Raw genomic sequence first — 17,980 nt, forward strand, 5'->3', positions numbered from 1 at the left:
GGATGAGGTTTGACAAGGCCAAGGTCTGAGTTCTGCACTGGGAACACAACAACCCTGTGCAGTGCTACAAACTAGGGGAAGAGTGGCTGGAAAATGCCTGGCAGGGGATCCTGGGGGTGTTTGTTGACAGCTGATTGAATGTGAGCCAGCAGTGTGTCCAGGTGGCCAAGAGGGCCAATGGCATCTTGGCTTGTATCAGAAACAGCATGGCTGGCAGGACCAGGGAAGTGATTGTGCTCCTGTACTTGGCACTGGTGAGGGTGCACTTCGAATCCTGTGTTCAGTTCTGGGCCACTCACCACAAGAAGGATGTTGAGGCTCTGGAGCGTGTCCAGAGAAGCGCAACAAAGCTGGTGAAGGGGCTGGAGAGCAAGTCTTATGAGGAGCAGCTGAGTGAGCTGCCTTGTTTAGCCTAGAGAAAAGGAGGCTGAGGGGAGACCTTATCACTGTCTCCAACTAGCTGAAAGGAGGTTGTAGGAGAGATGGGTGTTGGTCTGTTCTCTTAAGTGATAGGTGGTAGGACGAGACAAAATGGCTTCAAGTTCTGCCAGGAGAAGTTCAAATTAGACATTAGGAAACATTTCTTCTCTGTCAACAAACAGGATTTCTCAAGACTCTATGTGAAGGACATGATGTGGAAACAGAGAGAAGAGACAATGGTCAGAGTACAAAACCCAATTTTTTTCCCCTTAATACATACTGTTCTCATAAAAGGTGAGAATAGCTTAGCTAAGATGTGAAAAGGAAAACAAAAAGCCCAAACTCATACGTAGTTTCCCTTCCCAGCTACTCTTGTGCTTTATAAATCTGGATTCTTATGTTTACTTAGTAATATTTTTATCTTATGTGTTGATTTTGAGATGTTTATCCTTATTGAGTCACTTCCAAAGGTAAAATATAAATTACTCATACAACCTTTCAGTAGCCTGGACAAGTACAGTTTGCAGAAATTTATATGAGTGATTCTTTGTTTCAATAATTTGCTTCGCTGAGACTCCTAAACCCTTGTCACCCTCTTGTGTTTAATCTAAAAATTGCAATCTACTCACAAACCTGAAGGAATACAAGATCATTTTAGTTGAAACTGGTAGACTGGTAGGTGGTCAAAGCATTTCACCATTTGGAGGAGTTTTAACACCTTTGAGGTATTGTGAATGTCCTGCCACTCACAAACTTCTCTGAAGGCTGGAGTTCCTTTGCCAAACAGAATCAATCTGAAAACAAATGAACAAATGATTTGCAGATGTTATCCCCTTTGATAACTTAGTTTAACCTTTTATTTACAAAAGGTGACTTAAAACATGGATGCTTTGTATCACTTAAAATTACCCTAAATAATATCCAAGGTGATGTAAGAACTTGCAAGCACCCAGTCACTGAAGATAAAATTAGATTTTCAGTGCTTGCAAACCTAAGAACCTAAGGTTGTAACGTAAATAAGAGATCACAAGACAAGCCTTACAGGTAAGTTGAAGATCTTCAGATATAGCTATGATTTTTAATTTCCATACCATTCTGTTGCTTGCTTTTGCTAATTACTCTTAGTTATCACTTCAGTACACCTCTTTCATTATCGTATTATAATTAATATTATATAGTACTATTGTAATATGTCTATAGTACCTGACAAAGTTGCTTAAACGGTTTGAAGAATTAAATCTAACATTGCCTTTGCAAGGTGAGTATTATTAAATACTTTTTGTTTTCTATGACTTAATTTCATTGCCCTTTTTGAAGCTTTAATGTTTTTGAAATGTAAATGATTATTATTCAACTTTAAACAGTTAGTAGCCTATACATCAGGATTGCAGTGACAGAAAATGGAGAATATTCAAAGAACAAAAATTGAAACAGAGGTTCAAATTGTTTTTCAGATCTCTCTTCCTTTAACAGATGCTTTTTGAAATTCACCAATTATACGTTTTTCTTGGGATGTTGTTTAAGAGCTCAGATGCTGACGTACTTACTGTTGAATTTCCTTTCATATTTTTCTTTGTAATAATCTAAATCCTTATTGTTTTTTCTATGAATGTCTCAAATAAGCTGCCAGGTGCAGCACATGGTGGAAAGAGTCATGCATTGAAGAACTATTTGTGAGCTTATTTTCTTCTGCAGCTCTAGGTCTAGATGATGTAATTGGAAACTTTGAGGTCGGCAAAGAATTTGATGCACTGCTTATCAACACAAAGGCTTCAGACAGCCCATTTGACTTGTTCTCTGCTGATAATTTTGAGGTAATCAGAATGGGATTAATGATTAAAATACTGACCAGAAATAATGTGGGGAAGGTCCGTGATATAGCCAGAATAAGACTCTTGGGAGTTATTCCAATAATAGGAGTCAGGTGCACTACACCACTGCTGTCTGTATTTCAATCCAAGAGGACCAGTGGTTAGAGCTTTCTTTAGAATCCTGCTGTCCTCAGCGACAGCCCGTATCCCCATGAGCAAAAATGCATGTAACATTTCTTAATATATATCTTATGAGCCCAAGCTGACAATTTAAGTCAGTTGTTTGCAGCGACAAATGGCAAGCAAGAAAAAGCAGTTTAGTTTTAATAAACATTTTAAGTTCAAACTCAAAAAAAAAAAGGCAACCTGTTCCCAGACGAAGGCTGCGTTACCTTGACTGCACTGCTATTGGGAATTTAAGCATGAACTCAAAATTACTAATTTGAGGTGAAGCCGCAGTTTTCATGCAAACATATAAGCAGTATTGGCATTACGCAATGGGTACACTTTCTCATACAGTACATTGCCATCTCTATTCTGAATGTCTCTATTTACTTAGAAATATGGGCATAAGTGGCAGGATAGTTGTTCCTTAATCTGTTTCAGCCACAGTAATCTAGGTTGGATTAAATTATTTAAACTGTAAATCTTCCTAATTCAAATAATTCTGAAAAATAAATTATTTTCCAGTTTAAGTTAAACCTTTTTTGTCTATGTTAGCGAAAACAATTTTGTCACATTTTCAGTACGTAAGTGTATTTGTGAACTCTAAAAAAGACGGTGGGGAAGTATTGTGTTTTAGACATATATTTGTTTATGCTGTCAAACTTGTGCAGTGTTTTCTTCCGGTCTCCTTACTGGAAGTTACTTATGAGAAAACATGCAAATTAAGTTTTGATTTTACTGTTTGTAGGAATACTTGGGAAGATTCTTTCAAGCTTCAAATAACTATGATCTGGGATAGCAGATACAACTTTCTGAATTTTGCTTTCTCCCATTTCTTTACAGGACACTCTCCAGAAGTTTCTCTATCTAGGTATGTTCTGATTCTCAGCCCCCACAAAATTCTATTGTTGTTTCATACATCAAAAAATACCTAAGTTAATGTGGAGGTTAATGATAAGTGTATTTACGCATAATTAAATATATATTTGTCTACAATTGTTAAATAGATTTTTTACATTGTATATCAACATTAATAGACCACTATAGATTTTATCTACATGTAGTAAATATACATTAATGTATATTTACATTTTTAAATGTATTATTTATATGTAAATATACATTAATGTATATTTATTTATAAATGCTGACTAAGAATGAAGTGGCTTAACTTCCGTTCTTTGGGACATAGTTAAAGAGTCAGTTTAACGTGATCAGATGCACCAAGTTTGTCTGATTTATCACCACATTTATCCTTAGCTACAGTATGAAGTAAATCATATTTCACAGTAAAGTAACACTGACATGCTGATCACCAGTTCAGAGCCAGCTCACCTTAGACCAACTTCTGCAGACCAGTTGCAACTGTTTCCTTTATTCCCAAACAAAAAAGATGGCCTTTAAAACAAACAAAACACAACCCAAACAATCCCGACCCCTAAGAAAACAGGTATTCTTTGTAGGGCATTGTCTGGACCAAGAGCGGCACTGTCTATTATGTTGTTATGTAGAAGTAACTGGTGTCAACTCTGGCCATGTTTGTGTCATTTTCTAATTAGGCGTTCCCCTTTTTGAGAAGTTGGTTGAGGCAAACCAGCTTGACTGCTGCCTGGTACCTGAGATAGTTGAGATACTGCACAACAATGTATTTTCTGTACAGATATATAATATTTTCAGGGTTTGAATCTACTAAGTACATAGAAAACCCCTGACATGGGTGTATTTATGCTAGGTTTATTTACTCAAGAAAGTGTAAGTAGTTTAAACATCTGTTGATCTTTGTAGTACACCTGACTAATTCTCTCCAAGCTTTCTCATTCCTAGGAAATGGTCACTGCAAATTACGTATTCCAAAACTGATTTTGTGGATTGCATAGCTTTTATTAATGAAATCAGTGCATAGATATATGTGCAAATTTCTATTTTGACCATGATTTTTCAGGTGATGATCGGAATATTTCTGAAGTGTATGTGGCTGGAAAGCAAGTGGTTCCTTTTTCAAGTTCAGTATAAATGCATTTCCCTGTTGCAAGATACTCTACTGATCATTCTGCATCTGATTTGGAAAAAGTGGATAAAACACAGTGCCTGATCAGGAATAACACCTCATTTTTGTTTAATGTTCTAAAAATTTTGTTAGATTGCTCAAGAATTACTTTACCAAACTTGTCACCATTTTAGAGGAAGTGGGTATTTAGATTTCTCCCTAAAAATAGCATGTGTGCATTGATAAGGAATTTGTTAAATAATTAAATTTAATTAATTAAAGAGGACATCTACTGTTCCTTTTAATAATAGCGTAAGAAGCATTACGAAGAGCAATGAGACTTTCATTGTCTATAATGGATCTGAATTTTAAAAAAGCCAGTGCTAGTAAGTTTATTTGAAAGCACGCAATTCCCATAATATTATCACCAAGGACAGAAAAATCAGTGACATTTTGGGGCATTTAGATTGTTTTTCACATTTCTTTAGTAGTTTATTTTTTTAAAAAGTAATTGTTTCATTTAAAACATTATTTTTTTAAAGAAATTAGATAAGTGTGTATTTATAAATAAATAAGGGTCCTTATTATCTAAGAGTTCAGATTTGTCATTCATAGTCAGAGAGAAATGAGCTGGTGGAAGAACCAAATAAGAAACGGAACATTTTTCACAGTGACACAGACTGGGACAGTGGAAAAGCTGGATTATTCTGTGATACTGTCAGATAAATTTGCATTTCTGCAGATTTTATTCCCTAAGTCTAGAAGTGGTCTGCCTGATCTTGCACCTACTGCGTTGCATTAATGTCAGCTGAGTGAAAGCTGAATGAAACATGTTAAATTAGAAGGAGGCACTTAGGCATATAAGCAGGCTACTCAGCGGCAAACAAATGAAGAGGTTTTTCTGGGCTAGAGGGATTGCTTCATCTGGTTTAGACTTCTGCTTCCCAAGCTTATTTGCTCCTGAGTGTTCAGACAGGATGATACAATGCCCCTTCTCCTTTCTGTAAGGGAAGTGAGTGAGTTTGAAAATTACAAGAGAAATGGGCTATTTCTGGCCATTACCACCTTTTCCTTGAGGTGGAAATTGTCGCTGGTAAAAGCAGCTCAACTTTAATAGTCTCTTTTGTGTAATTCAACATGCCAGTCATAATTCCAGCCCTGTGCAATTCCAGATAAAAAAAAATGTGTCCTTTTTGTTTTGAAAATCTATGCAACTTCCTGTCTTAAAAAGCCTATTTTCCTACTTTTTATCAGAGATTTTTTTTTTTTTTGAGATTAGTTAGAGGAGGGGGTTGCTTCTTGTTTCTTTATTATGTTTTTGGAACACAAAGAATGTAAGCTTTAATTTCAGTGTCAATAGAGACAATATTATATTGAGTGATTATAAACATGTTGAATATGATTTTAAGGACTGCTTCTAACTCCTTTGATGTCAGTAAACTTTGTTTCATGTTTTATCACTGCCTCATAATATAAAAGCACAAGACTTCCCTCTATTCACAAAACAAGGGAAGTCACTGCACCAAAGTCTCACTTCATGTCTACTTCTGAGAGAGTGCTTGACCCAATGTAATTGATAACTTTCTGGTTTTAAAAGCATTTTCAGAGCTTACATACTGTTATGGTTGAAGTGGAAGTGTAAAAGCTACCTTGGACGCTGAAAGCATTAGAGACTTTTCGGTGGTTTTTTTTGTTTGTTTGGTTGGGTTTTTTTAATGCCAAAGCCAAGTAGCCCCACTGAACAGAAGGGGATATTCACTTACAGACACTACCCAAGTGGGGCTATGTGGCTTGCTTGCTGAGAACTAGCTCAGGTGCCTTCACAGAGCACTGCACTGTGCTTTGTGCTTGTGAAGATACCACCTTCATATCCATTATGTTCAATGATTGCTAAGGCCTTAGAAATAAAGATTTAAGGATTAATATTTCCACATTCCATCAGGATGTTTTCTTAGTAATTTGAATTTTCCTGTTTCCCAATCACCTACACAGTAGCACACTTGCTTGGCAAATACAGTCTTTAGCTCTTTAATTTGGTTTCCTGATTCAGGGAGCATTTTTCCTCATGAATTTTGACATGAACTTAATTGACCAAACTTCACCTTCCAAAACCAAAGATCTGTGAGACACATGTTTTAATCCACCCGGTTTCTGTTTCAAACTATTTTTAGGGAGTTGCATGTTTTTCAGCTTTAGCTTTCCTGCAAGAATGTGTCCCGGGGCAGAGAAAGATTATACAGCTTTGTGTATGATATATGTTTGTGCCCTACTTCTTCACTTTCAGAGCTATGAATTAAACCAACGCTTTTATTGTAGTGTAGCCTTAAGTGTCTCTGACTTCATTGTTCTCCCACAATTTTGTAGTGCTGTTAAGAACAGTATTCAGCATTTCTTTTAAAAAGATTTGCAGGGGAGGAGCAGTTGCTTATTTGCAAACTGAGAATACAAAAAACATTTAACAAGTTCAAGACTACACTAATGACTCAGTTATAAAGAGCCTCCATAGGACTCCCTCACTGCTGCTAGTGAGCTTTGTATCTGAATATTGGCTGTGTCATGAGCAGTTTGATGCTTGTTAAATTCAGGCACAAAGCAGGAACTCAGCCTTTTAATTATAGCTTTACTGGTGTCTTCTACCTAGACACTACCCAAACTTAGAGATGGATAATCAGCTTTATTTAAGGAATCTTAGCTGGAGGAGGAGCTCTATGTGCAGATAGTGCTGTGTGCTGCCTGCACAACCCTGCAATGCCCAGTAGCTGGAGGAGCAAGGATCAAGATGGAAAGCATTACACTGAATGCTGAGGTGCTTAGGAAGGAAAGAAGGTAAAGGAAGGAAGCCTGAATTTGGTGTGAGAGGAAGCCAGTGGAGGAATAACAAATGAACTGGGAGGTACTTTCAATAGCACCATCTTAAATAGAATCAAATGGAGGAAAACCATAACGCCAGGAAAAAAATGTTGAAGTGGGGTCCTCTCTGAGGTGGTACCAAAATCTGGTTCAGTGGACAATGGCTTGCGCAGAAATTTTAAAGTTCTAGGATATACAAAGGATGTGGTAGCCAAACTCCTCTGAACAATTTTTGGGAAAGTAACTGAGGATCCCACTGTGAAGTTATGATCCTTGGGACTCTTTAATCATGTATGAATTGCCAAGATACTTGGTGCAGTAGGAGAGGATCAGTAGATGAGAGCAATTACTGCTGAGACTCGTACATCTACACTATGTGCAGCTTAAGACTACATATGGTCATTTTCCTTGGATAAATGTCTCCACTGCATAGGCCATTTGAAGCAGGCCGCATAACTGGTTCAGCCTCTTAATGTCTATTTTAAAGGCTGGCGTATATTTGGCATGCATCTGAGCCTCCAGTGTAGTTTTCTCTAAAATAAACTTAAATCCTTATGTACCGAAACCACCCTGTGCACTGAAACAAGGTTCAATAAGGGAGGATGGTTGATAATTCACTTCAGAACAGCACTGCTGTCTCAAACTGAAATGCTTATGGGGGCTAGGACTTGGACTATTCTCCTCTGTCCTCATTGTACCAGAACTTAATAGCTGAATACAAAGCTACCTCTTTCCCTCTTCCTCTCTCTTCCAAAAAACCCCCAAACAAATAAAGAAAGTAAAAATTAGGCAGCCAAACACTAAGAGGGGATGAGGAAGAGGAAGAAAAGAAGGGGCAATTTTCAGTCAGTATAAACTGACATAGCACTACTTACAAGATAAAACCTCTGGAAAAATGTACATGCTACTCTTTCCAGGTATCATTCTTGATAAGTTCTCTTGCCAGATTGTGGATATGTCTTTCTGTTTAATGTCGGCACACCTTTCAGACAAATTCAAAAGGGGTAGTTCATGGAAAACTTGCTTGTTGGGACAATATGCTTAATGTGTTTTATGTTCAGATGAGCACTTACTAATTATAGATGGAATGTATTGGAATTACTGTTAAATGTTGATCTCATTGTGTCACTTTGAGTTTTGATTATTAATGAAATGCCAGTTATTATTGCCCATGCATTACGCAGTGTTATTTGAATTAGTCATGTGTGGTAAGTGGAGCTCTGCACTTTAAAATGTTGCCCTGGCCTAGAGTTTGTATTTATTCTGTGCTTTTTGTGCAATTAGAAAGCTTTTAAGAAACAAAACAGTGTATTTGTTCACTGTACTGAACATTTTCAGTATTGTAGGTGGACTTCGTGTTAGAAAAAGAAACATTAATATGACCCGGTTCAAAAGTTTGTGCCTGATTATACATTCATGAAAGAAAAAGTTGTAATGGTTTTATGAAAGCTGACATGAATAATAATGTTTTAATTTAAAAATACAGAGAAATAGATTTTTTTTTTAATTTTGATCATGGTTATGCAATGGAGATTAGCAAAAGGTGATAATTCTTGCTAAATATCTACTGTTCCACTGAGCAAAGAAGAATGTATTCCTGACTACACACTTTAATAGTATGCATAAGTCTTGAAAAATACAAAGCCTGAGTTCTTCTGAACAATATCCCAGCTTAAAAGGAAAATATATTAATGACATTGCTTGGACAAGCTGTTTAAAAATATTGTTCTAAGCATTTCAATGAATAATCCATAACAAATGATAAGACAAGCAGCTTTTTACTTGATTTATATGAATAAACTGTGCTGCCTTATCTGAAGCCCTGTGTGTAGCAGTTGTCAACTCATCTCTAAAATGGTGATGTGCAAATAGAAGGTATTTTAAAAAAACAAACAAGGGATTTTAAAAGTTTGAGAAAGGATTGGAAAGAAAAAAGAATTTGAGAAGAGATTTGAAAAGGGTACTAGCAGAGTAGAAAATAATGCAAAGTAGAAAGAAGCTGGATCAAAGGAACTCATAAAAGCTAGATAATATGTCAATGAACTTTTAGTAGGAAACACTCAGAAATGAAGATATGTTTTCAGGCAATGTTCTGTTAAATCACAGACCTCATTCCTTCTGAAAGTTACTGAGGCCCAAAAACTGAGCAGATTTGCAAAGTAGTAACTTACATGCTTAATAATACAAGTCCAAATAGTTGTAGCAAATAACAGAATAATTATATAACACTTTTCAACTTCTCAACCTCTGCCTCATGATTATCTGTAACAACTGCATAAGAAATCTGGTGCAACACCACATTATGCTTTAATTCCACGTGTCCTATGAAACATTTGGCATTGGTTAAGTTTAGTCACACCAGATGTTTGTCTTCCTGTGTCGGACTCAGTCACCACTGCACCACCAAGCACATGACAAGGGATGATGTTTGGGGCATTCAGGATTCTTCCTGAGGACCAGACGAGCTCATCTGGTGTGACTGAAGTAACTGGAAATAAGCTGGTTTAAAAATCAGATTAGCACATTGTAGAGAGCACAGCACTTTTAAAATTACATAAACATATATTTTACCTAGTAGTGAACTTCTAGGTACTAGGAACTTTGGCTTAAAACTGGGGGGATGGTTTTAAGCTACATGTGCAACAATTTGTGCTTCTCTCAACAGAGAAGCCATCAAATGATATCTTCATGTCTCTCTCTTCAAAAACCAATAACAACAGCAATCAAAACAATTCTTGGGAGGCAAAAAGGACATCAGCAACATCAACAACAATCTGTTGAGTAAGGTTAACAGAACTGTAGGTTTTTCTTGAAAGGCTGAACAATGATTTTGGAGGGCAGTTTCCTTGAAATTTCATTGGAAATCCTTTCTTGGAAAATGTCCTGAATCAGTGTGTGCTCCAACAAATGAGGTCCCCTGTGGCTTGTGCAAAGGCATTCACTTCTGTAGAAGTGAATGCAATAGTCATGCCTAGGCTCACGCTTTCTCCCCTAGTCAGGACTCAAAAGCGTGTAGTCTTTTTAACTCTGGCTTTAGTTTGTAGTTTCTCATGCACTTGGTTTTATTTGAAAATAACAGTGCTGAATGAATAGAGTTTGAAGAAGAACAAGGCTAAAAGGCATTCTTAACACCTGCCTACTTAATACTACAACTCAAATGATTTGTCCCATCAGATAGATACTATGTTGTTTGTACAGCTCTTAGGCTCAATGATTTAAAGGCTTAATGATTTAAGCTGGTAATGATTAAACCCAACCAAAACCAGGACATAACCTGTGAGCTGATAAAAACATAAAATTGTTTTACCTTAGTCTGCACTTACATCTTCAGAGACTTTGCTTAGCCAAGTGTTCCTAGGCACATTTAGGTAAAAAAACCCCTCTACTTCTTGGAGATAAGCCTTCAGTAGAAGGTATGAGTGATAGTGACAACTGAAGGCTTCGATCTCTGTGTTCTATCTGGCCCTGTGGCTTTGGAGCTTGGTTGTGTGTTCCTTTGACAGATTTTGCTCAGTTGCACATATTTCTTAGTTGAGGAAGATTGCAGCCCTTGCTTCAAAACAAGTCTTCTTTTCCCAAAGGGGATCTTACACCTCATTGCAGTAAGCTTTTCTGATTCTGGTTCTTGATTTTGTCAGCTCGTTGCCTGTTGTGCATAGGCTTTGGTTCTTTTGTGAAAATGGCTAACTGGAGTTAATGTTGTGAATTTATCCTTCCTGTTATACTCATGCAGTTTTAAGGAAGAGCAATGTTTAGGAAAAAGGTATTGTAATTTCCACTTTTCTGCTTGGTTTTCGTCATGCTAAATGGGAACCCGTGTACTGTTCAAACAAAATAAAGAGGCCTTGTGTTTGCACTAACCTTCATCTCCTTCTGTGTTTGACTTTGGGCCTGGGAGAGAAAGGTAGCAAGCTGAATAATGAAGATTTACAGTGAAGACCGTAATACACAGCAAAGTGGTGGAAATGCACAGATTTTTCCTGTTCTCTGGGGAACGTGGGCACACACATCATAGGGGTTTGCAAAGTTTGCTTTTGCTTAGCATGCTATTTTAGGGGAACCTTTTCCCAGATTCAAAACTCTTAACAGCTTTTAATGCATCGTTATTACTAGATTTTCTAGCTTAATAAGTCAAAAGCAGTGCTTCAGTAATCTTTTCATTATTTTGTGCCTAAGTAGACTATTCTGATATGCTTTCTTCTTATACTTGGCAGCAAGCACGGTCACATATCCTTTTATGTGTTTTTCTTCACTTTCTTACTTTTTAAATCTTAGGCACATAAATGTCCTCACTCCAAGCAGCTTCACCAGAAATGGGTTTCCTTAAAAGAAACTAAACAGCCCCCCATAGGAGAGCCACTATTACATACTGAGGAATTGTATGCTGAAGTTTTGAGAATTATGTACAAGTTTTTATCAACTTATGCAAAATTATGTGTGCAAGAAATACAGCTGTTCCATATTTTCATCAGTCAACTTATCAGCAAAGGTCATGCAAACTACTGAGAAAAAACAAATGAAAAGAACTTCTTTGTAGACTGCTGTTCTTAATAGAAGGGACCATTTAGGCTTTCACCATAAGAATTCTGATACTTAACATTTTATTTTGGAAAGTAGCATTGAGAAATACTTCTGTGAGCTTTTGCTAGAGTACTATGCTGAGACTTAGTTATTTAAAGCATTATAAACCCCAGCTGTGAGCAGAGTTGTTATGATATAGAGGTTTTACAAGCCAGTTTGAGAATTTGAGAGCCTTTGAGTCTATTGCCAATAAATGTCAGGCTTCAACTACCTGTTCCGCTACATTGAGTTGATACAGACACAGTGTGCACAAGTGAACACAGAAGAAGTCTTAGAAAAAAGCTATTGCATAATCATGAGCGCATTACCAGTGTAATTTTTGTTAGTCTCCTCCTGTGGTTATTAAAAAGAATAAAAAGACTCTTGATTTAGGATCAGGTGCTGAACTGTTTATAACAGCTTAATAGGTTTACAGTTCATGAGTTGAGCGCGTAGTTAAAATGAAGGTTGCTTGCCCTATGTTTGTACTCTGCAATTAGCTGTCTTCCTTCCAAAGTAATGAGTTTGTGATGGCATTCCAATTAAAATAGTCCTTTAGGAATTAATCCCAAAATATCATCAGATATGCCATGAAATCCAGATGAAATATGAGTGGTGCCTCTTCATTTCACACTTTGTCCTAGAGATACCATTTCAAAAGGTAAAAGGTATTTTTCTTCTTGGAACGTGGAAATATTACAATGGTAGCTAAACTTTATTCTTGGCCTTTGCCTAAACAAATCTCAACCTCCCGCACACTGCCAAAGGTTCGTAGCTGTAAGAAACCAAGTTGTCTGATAATTTATACAGAATATAAATTCTAGCTAGCTGTGGGCAGTGCTAATGCTCTTTGTATTAACTTCAGTGCTGCCAAAAATTGTTCCCTGAGCTTTTATTTTTAAGGAATCATGCTTGTTGTGGTTTTATGGCTTGTGAAACACCAAACAGATGTGCCAAATGAGACCAGTGCAATCTTGCAGCACATACCAGCCAGCACTGAGTGATACTTCCTACCTCAGTGGAGGGGCTGCAAATGTTGGGGTCATTTCCAGCATTGTCATAGGAAGATTCACAAATACCAATTGATAATTGAGGGAAAAGAGAAGAGTTTGAACTGTCTGCAGAAGTCACTGTTACAGAAAGAGCAGCTGAATTTTTTTTTAAGCCTAAACCTATAAAGAAATTAGCTGTTACTCTCTTCTTCTCTGGCCTCTCCAGGCGCTGAGATAAGGGTTGCTAAGGCATCCCATGAAGCTGTGCATTCATCATGAACCCAGCTGTGAGGCTGGAAGTCTCAGTGAAAGCCAGGACACACAGAGAATATGTTGGAGTGACGGGGGCTAGAGTTGTTCTAGGCACAGTAGATGAGCAGCATGACATCACACACATGCTAAGCAGTCACCATCTTGGTGTATTATTATTCTCTTAGCTGTGGTGCTGTGCTGACCTCTGTGCTAACAGTTCTGGAGGTTGCTTGGACACCTCAGCGCTCAACCAGCCTCCATGAGCAGCCTAAACTCTTACTGGAGGCATGTCAGACAACAAGGGAGCTGAGCACAATTTCCTGTACTTCCAGGCTGGTGGCCTCATCACTAGGGCTTCTGCGTTTCAATGCCATTTCAGGCATCCTCACCTCAACACCATCTCAAACTGTCAAGGATAAGATTAAATTGAAATCACTATGTTTGCACTTCTTCTAATACAAAAGCCATCTCAAAGCAGTTCATGTGCACAGACAGCTCTTGGCGGCATCTCTGCCTGGTTTGGATGCTGTTGCTTCCTTATAGTAGCTGTCACATCTGGCTGTAGGTGCTGATGTGGGACTGAGGCAAGGTGAGGCAGTTTGAGGTGGGACATAGCATGAGCAACCTTCGTAAACTCCTGTGCTTCAGTTTTTAACTCTCTATAAAAAAATGGTTGGTACTCCTGCTTTGTAAAGCCCTTTGAGGAGTTGCAGGGGAAAAGGGAAGGGAAGAAAATAAGAGAGGAAAGCAAGAGCAAAACAAATACTGAAATAAGAGTGAGAGAGGAAAAAAATGGAAGAAAAAAAGCCTTTTCCTCTTGCTTTTCCCCACTGTATTTCCAAGGCTATATCTTACAGAGGCGTTTTGGATCAGCAGCCTGGGGTGGGAGTGGCATGGAATAAGTAGTCTGTGATACCTGCCTAATGCTGATCTCCTCCAATCCCTTGCACTGCCCCTCTGCCCCTTACCCTGCAGAAACCTCAAAGCTGGGCTGCCAGGGCATGTGCAGCCTTCCTAACACCCTGGTTAATGCACCCTCACAGTATTGTGCCATCAAAGGCATCTCCACGCCTTTGAAGTATAGTGTGTCACCCAGAGCAGCGTATAGATCTTCTGTTGAAAATCTGACCCATACAGATAGATGGAGTAATAGCTGAAAGCCGGGGTAGATAAAGGTATGACAGTCTTAGGTACTACACTATCGTGACAGTTGTAGGTCGTATTTGAACAGTTCTCCAGCCTTCCTGCAGTGGTGAGATCTGAGCTGGAGAAGAGGGGACAGCCTGCTCAAAGGAACACTCAGTTCCTTGGTGTTTAGGCCATGAAAATTGAACTTAGATTAAAACCACTATTACAACAACACCAAAGCCCAGTAATATGGACCAGCTAGGACCTCTGGAGTTACCTGATGGCTATTGTCCAAAGAGCAGATGCTACACAGGCTGCAATATTGAAAGCTACAGCCTGTGAAAACATGAAACGTATACTGAACCCGTAAGTGTGTGGGTCGCGACCACCATCATACATGTGTGGCTGCAGCACCTGTGCCAGGCTTTGTGGCAGAGCACCCCTACAGTACGTGTAGCAGTAGCGTCCCATGTGCTTGTGCTTGGAGCTGACCCTCTCCATGATTTTCTAAGTCTTTCCTGCAAAAATGTGATTTACTTTAAGTGCCTGGAATTGGTTTGGTAACCTTTTCCCACAAAGAGATATGCTGCTGGGTGAGAAGAAAAAAGTTTTAAGCTGTTGAAGACACGCACAGTAAGAGCTGCAGGAATATTAGGCTGTTGTGGAACCAACTAGGCATCAAGGTAGCTTGAACAACTCTTGCTCCTACACAATATGTCTTCCATGAATCCACAGAGGACTTCAGCCACTCTACAGATAACCCATCTTCGTACTAAAAAAAATCACACCCCTTTCTCATTTATTGAAAATAATGAAATTGGAGAAAAACTGTAGCAAAATGGAATGGGGTCAGGAACCCCTGAGCTACTGACAGTGTTATGTTCTTCATGTGGAGAGAGGGTATGTCCTCAATGGCACATTAGCCACTGCTTGGCATTTCCATCCTTCTGCAGGGATAAGAGTACTCTTCCTTATGCATGGTTGTAAAAGGGACGGAGTTAGGTCAGACCAAAGGTTTATCTGGTACAGCTGTCCTATTTCTTGTAGGACTGATAGACTTGGACCTGCAGCAGGATAGCAAGACACAGCAGGAACCTTCCCCTTTAGACTCTGCCCTGTTTTCAACCAACAAATCAAAGACATTTAAAAACAACTTTGCAGTGAGGATGTTTGGTTTAGCTCCTTGGTTTGTCTAATCCCTCTCTGAAACTTCCATATTTTTGCTTGATGTAACATCCAGTGACTGTGGGTTGTACCTGTTTTTTATGTGTTGGATAGCACAATCATTTCTGTTTGTTTCAGACTGACTACCTTGACACATCCCTGCTTCCTGGACTGCAAGTTGCAGTAAATCATATAGTGTCACCTTTTCCATTAGCGTCACTGTCCTTAATGCCAGTTTCAAGGAAAAGCTGGAATGTTTTGTGCTTCTTATTATTTTGACTTGGATTTGTAAAAAGGTTTTTTTTCCGTGCATTTATTTTGCTATTTGTTTCAACAGAGAAAGCTTAGGAATGGACAAGCAAATTACACATGAAGTAGACTGGGTTGGTTTCACAGAAAACATAGAGTAACAGTTACTCCTACACATTCCCCAAACAAAACAGACCATTTCATAGACCTGGAAGCAGTAGAACATTTTGTATATGTTGTGAAAGGGCAAAACAGCTTGAGATTTACCTGTCACCATGGAAATGCGTGGGATCTCTGTGCCAAGGCTGATGGACATGTTGAGTTGGGCATTGCTGAAGGACAACATCAGATTCAGGGTTGACCAGACTTTAGACAAAATATTGCACTGCTAACGTCATTATCTTCATCCAAGTCTGATTAACAGTATCAAGTGTCCATGTTTTCTTCCTCCCTGTACAAAGCGTGGGATGATAAGCGCTCTGAAGGACACAGCTGCAGCTGTATGCCAGAGCGTAGAAAGAGAGGAGAGAAAGAAGAGGAGACTTCCTTTCTCTTCACTGGTCCTTACTTACATAAAATCTAGTCTTAAAAGAAATCCTCCAAGCACAAGAAATTGTCCTCCAAGGACAAAGAAGAAAGCATTCAGATATTGTGGTGACAAATGTGGAACAGATGGATGAAATACATTCTATTAGTATGCAGCAAGGATAAGTTTGTAACTTGTTCTCTAAATAAGATTATCACGCAACCCAAACATTCTCAAAGACCATCAAAATTTCAGCTGGCTTTCTCTTGTGGAAGAAGATTACAAAACTGAAGTCCTAGATATTACTAAGAACTACTATGTAAAAATCACTTCAGTGCTCTAAAAAGACTTATCCACCCTTTTATACCAGAGAGCAAGAAAATCAGCATGGCACTGTTGCATTTTCTGTCTTTGGCAGAACCCATGAAAGACTAGCTGGACTGCTCAAAATATTTACTTGGCCCTGAAACCTTGTTCAGGGACTAACTGATGTGCCTGATGTTTTCTTTAACTAAACAAATAGCTTTGTCCTTAGCTTGTACCCTTGCAAAAGGCAAATCTTAAGATGCCAGTTAAGTTTCTTTTATTTGACTTTCGTTCTAAGTGCAATTTCCTTATACTGAAATTCCTTGTCAATACACAGGGGGGAGAAAAAAAAGGCTGTTATTCAGATGCTGATTCACTGTGTCTGTGGCTGCAGGAGGCATTGCCAGGATGGGACAGGACAGGCCAGAGTTCTCACTTCAGCAGATGTGGCTACAACTGCCACAGCCCTACCAGCCAGCCCCACGCTGAGGAAGGAGGCACAGGCAGCCTCAACTGGGCTTTCAAGAGAGGTGGCAGCTGGGATGGCAATTCAACCTGCAGCTGGTAGAGCCTACTGGACTTTCTTTCCAGCTGTTTTTGTGAAGAGCTGTGACATACCCAGCAATCACTTTTGGACATGTAATTGGGGACCCAAGAACAGGGAAGCCCATGGTTAGCCACAGGTTATTTTAGCTGAATCAGACTTCTGAGTTAGTTGTGTTACTACTTTTGTGGGGCGAGAATAGCTCTTTCTTTGAACTAGGAAACAAAAAAGCTATACACAGCTGTGGCTGTATGCTTAGCTTCTCTACAGACCGCACTTGGGCAACTCAGGTGGGAGACCAAGAGAGAGAGATTTCCAGATCCATTTCTCATCTAGAACAGAGCTGTGCACCAATGAGGTGTGTTTGTAGAAATACAACAACCAAGTCTGGGAAAACATAATTTCATGCAATCCTTTTGCCCATATTCCACCAAACTAAATTGTATTTGGTTAAAGAAATAAACAGAAGTCAGAAACTTAAATGATGCTAGAAAAGCATGCTCTAAGAAAGGCATAGTTAGCAGAAAAAAAAGTGGAAGTTATCCTGCCTATTTAGAACTTGCAGTCAATAGTGACATTCTTGTGTCAGCATTTTTTAAAGTAGCCCTGTATTTGTAGTGCAAACCAGCATACTACTTCTACTCAGAAGCTGGCTGTGCATATATTAATTTCCTTTCTCCAGTAATAGTAAGATCTGCAAAGTTATGTTCTTGACACAACCTTTTACCATGATTAGTTAAAAAAGAATTCCCAACCCCCAAGCTTTTCAAATTATGTGAACAGCTTCAAGAAAATCACAGATAGGTTTTATTCACACTGTTTAAGAGGTACAAGGAGGAGAAGGGGCAGGAAAGCAAAGAGGAAGGCAGAGGGGGAAGCAAAGAGGAAAACAAAGGCAACCTGAAGCTGCTGCGAGAGTTAGTTAAGCAGTTAAGAAGTTTCCAAGGCCTGGTAGCAGAAGTGTAAGGATATTCCTCCCTTTTGCTGCTTTTATTTTTTGGCTGTGTGTGTGACCCACCTGTTTCC

The 17,980-nt window shown here is 38.7% G+C and overlaps 1 pseudogene; it reads left to right on the forward strand.

Annotated features, from left to right (window-relative positions):
* Positions 1 to 8,736, forward strand: part of LOC138733694 (guanine deaminase-like) — a 33,864-nt pseudogene extending 25,128 nt beyond the window's left edge.
* The last annotated feature ends 9,244 nt before the right edge of the window (positions 8,737 to 17,980 follow it).

Source organism: Phaenicophaeus curvirostris, chromosome Z (genome assembly GCF_032191515.1).
Source record: "Phaenicophaeus curvirostris isolate KB17595 chromosome Z, BPBGC_Pcur_1.0, whole genome shotgun sequence".
NCBI lineage: Eukaryota > Metazoa > Chordata > Aves > Cuculiformes > Cuculidae > Phaenicophaeus > Phaenicophaeus curvirostris.